Here is a 4,153-nt window from a genome sequence, read left to right as displayed (position 1 = left end):
ATACCAACTCGTACTAACAAAAATTAGAAGGTTGAATGTGGTAAACAAGAACCTTTATGCTCTAGTGGGAATATAAACTAGTACGGTTATTCTGGAGAGAAATCTGGCAGCATATGGGGAAACTAAAAGGGTGTATAGGCTGGATGTGGTGGCTCATGCCTGAAATCCCAACACTTCTGGAGGCTGAGACAGGTGGATCACCTGAGCCCAGGAGTTTGAGTCCAGCCTGGGTAACATGGTGAAACCCTGTCTCTACCAAAAAAAAAAAAAAAAAAAAAAAAAAGGGAATAGCCAGGTGTAGTGTTGTGCACCTGTAGGCTCAGCTACCAGGGAGGCTGAGGTGGGAGAAATTGCTTGAGCCTCAGAGGTTGAGGCTGCAGTGAGCTGTGATCACACCACTGCACTCCACCCTAAGTGGGAGAGTAAGACCCCCTCTCTCTCTAAAAAAAGGTGTATATTCTATAATCCAACAACCCTGATCTTGGAACTTAACTGAAGAGACTCTCCCATGGGTTTAATGAAGAGAAATGTAAAAGAATACATGTCACTGCATTTTGGGTGGAGGACGTTAAATTGTAAGCCCATTGTCATACCTTGAAACTAGTCATTGCATTTTAATGCAATCCCTCCATTACCTCTATTCCTACTTTTTGCTCTCAAACAAGAAGCTACCGCCTTATGCTTCATCTTTTAGGCACCATCTTTATTGCAACCAGGAATCCATTTAAACCTACCATTTTTCATAAAACCTTCCTTTCTTCATGTCTTCACTTCCTTCCTACCCAGGTTACATTTTATGGTTCAACTTAATCACTTTATTAACTCCTTTGTCTCTCTCTTGCTCTGATATTTTCACCTGGCAAAACCCCAACCCTGTTAGATCTAACTCTCCACACTTCGCAACTGTACCAAGGGAGCTAAGTATGGTTAGGGAAATTTTCAAAACACTGCTGTCTGGTATCACTTTAAATTTATGGTCATATATATCAAGTAGATTCTTAGTGCTGCCAGCAAACAATGTGTTGCCAAATCTGTTCATCCTCCTACTTTTCAGAATCAATGAATGTGTTATACACAGAGCAATATGGGAAGATAATTAAAACAATGTTGATTGAAAAATAAAGAGTGAAATCTACAATAAAATATCCTTTAAGTAAATTTAAAATGCGTATTGCAAAACAACACTTAAGTATATATAAGATGTTCCCATTTTTCATGAATACATACATGTTTAAGACCTTATGGAATGCATTTAACTGGGTGCCCATGAAGGGAAATGGAATACAAACCATATGAGATAATACGAAAAGAACAAAAGGAAAGCTCATTCTACCAGACTTTAAGACCGATTACATAGCCAAGTAAGGTGAGAATGACAAAAGAACAATGGAACAGAGTACAAAGGGTGGATGGGAAATTAAGAGAAAAAAAAATAGACTAAACTGTAACAAGAGAAGTGCCTTGCACAGACTGATAGTGACCTGTGGAGTGTGATCGATTTCATTCCCTGCACCTGGAGTTTAGTTTTTATATTGAATAAAAGAAAACAGACAAGCAAATGATCTGTCCAGAGAGAGCAAGGGCAGCTAGTCGGGTGTGGCACTTCAGAATAAAGTTGTCTTCGTCCTACTATGTAAGAATTCTCCAGCATAAAGTTTCGTCTCCTGCCTGCTTACTCTCAAGTAGATATTTTCAGTTCTGATGTCAATAAGAAGCAAATAGGTCACACATATACACATGTGTAAAATGGGCTTCAAGCAGAATAGCTACCAACTTGTCTGCTGACATTTGTCAATATGGGCCTAGTGTTGCTAGAACATTTACAATTATTTTTAAAAAGAAATCAGAAATATAAATTTTATGTGAGATTTCCCAGTTTTAGATTACTTGTAATCTAATTTACAAAGTTCAAATCACTACATAAGTCCTGGTTAGGCTCATGGGCCAATAATTCGATATGTATGAACAGATGTGAAGCCTGCCAGTTGCTAAATTCCACTCATTTACACAGAGCTTCTAGTCAATACTACTCCTTTATTCTTAAATATGAATGGGCAACTGTGAGTCATTAGATATTTAAGGAATGCCTGCAGCATGACTAAGGTATACATATTGAAAAAAGCAATCTCTTGGGAAACAGAGATAATTCTGGAAACAGAAAAGAAGTTTAACTATGTCACATATCATAGTAATCTCCTTTCAAAAGTCTAATAACTATTTCTGAGTTCCTACACTGACTTTTAGGAGGTCAAAAATTAGTCTCCTCATTGTCCAGCTGGGCTTATTGGACATTAGATATTTATTCTAGAATGTAACTCACGTTGTAAAATACTATTATGTTCATGGATTAGTTACTTTTGACTTTTTTTCTCCATACTGTCTTCAGAATAAGATAAATGTCACCACACCACCAGAGTTTTCAGGTGGCTGGCAGAATGATGACAAATTTAATTATCTCAAGAAACACTGCTGTATTGGTGCTGTGCATTGTTCTTGAGAAGGCCTATCGGTCTCTCCAGACCCAAATCCGGATTTGATAACAGGAAATCATCAACTGCATTATGTTACCCTATTAACTCTAAATAAAATATCATGATATTTTAAAATAAAATCATGATTTAAAATCATGATTTAAAAAAACATATTTTAAAATAAAATATATTTTATTTATATTAAAATATTTTATAAATATTTTATTTATATTAAAATAAAACATTTTATAAATTATTTATATTAAAATAAAACTAAATAAAAATATTATGATATTTTTAGAGTTACATAAAAAGAAAGTGTCAATTCCTTCATATCTTTTTTTTTAGAGTAATAAGACAGAAGAAGCCCAAGAGCAAATATTTTATTATAGAGGGCTATATGCTTTTAAGGGATAAAAAGAGTGAATTACAGACATCCTTCGTTTGAACTTCAGTCTTACCAGGGATTTTAAGATTGATGAATTCTGACCTTTTAATAGAAAAGTAAAATAAAAATTTGCTTGGAAATCTTGGCAATTTATTAAAGTTTTGTTCCTTTGAAAATTTTTTTGGTGACTAAAGTTTACATTCTCTATTCAGAACTATTTGCCACTTACCATAGAGTTTTATTTTTTTTATTTGTTTAACTGAATATACTGAGCAACTGCCAAAGCGCAAGACCTGGGATGGGGTGGAGGAGGGATACAAAGATCAATCAGATGTAGGCTGTGCTGTAAAAATGCTCATGCTCACCATGCTGAAAACTGCTGGTAATTTGCATTAGGTCCAAAAAGAATGTTGTATTATACTTTGCCCAAAATAGAATAATTGCAGGATCTGGAGTCAGACTGCCAAAGTTCAAATCAGCTGTGCAACTTAATAGTGGTGTGACCTTGGATCAATTACTTATATTTTCTGTTTCTCTGTTCTCTTATCTGTACAGTTGCAGTAAAAAAATAGTGCAGACATAGATTGTTGTGAAGATTTAATGCAATACTACTTGTAAAAGGGAGGTGAATTGCCTCTGGATTCTCACATTATATAGAAATTTGGGGATTTAATTCTTGTAATTATCTTTGAAATAGATTTTATTATGTCTGTTTGGTGATTTAAAAAACAAAGATTTTTTAAAGACTGAATAACTTTTTAAAAAATTCATTGACAATACCAGAGCCAAAACTGAGTCCTTATTCAATTTTTACATTGCAAACAGGGTTATAGAATTTTCTGAGGGAGTCACATTTTCAGATGTTCTGTGTCATTATACCACAGTGTCCCAATTTTAGGTCTGTAAACTATAATCTCTATAATCCTTACTGCCTCTTATGAATGCCTGGCATTTTCAAGACTCAAGCCCCAAAAAGCAGTTAGAGAGGGAGAAAGGAGCAACTCCTGTTTCAGGGAAAATTAAGAGATTTTGGACGACCATGTTCTTCTTGTTTCTTCCCTTCAACCCACAAGCCTGGTCTTGCACAGTGATGCCACTTGGTATGATTTAAGGAAAATCTCCCTGCATCAGCCTACTTTCCTGAGAGGTTCAATGAACAAACACCCAGAAAGGCATAAAATGGCTATTAGGAACTAACACACTAGTGTGGCTTCATTTAATCAGCTTGTTTTCCTAATGCAAAGTCAGGTCCAACTGAAAGAGCAGTAGGAATTGTGTCGAGTTAAGGCACAGG

Source organism: Symphalangus syndactylus, chromosome 6, assembly GCF_028878055.3.
Source record: "Symphalangus syndactylus isolate Jambi chromosome 6, NHGRI_mSymSyn1-v2.1_pri, whole genome shotgun sequence".
NCBI lineage: Eukaryota > Metazoa > Chordata > Mammalia > Primates > Hylobatidae > Symphalangus > Symphalangus syndactylus.
Note: the sequence above shows the minus strand (reverse complement) of the source record.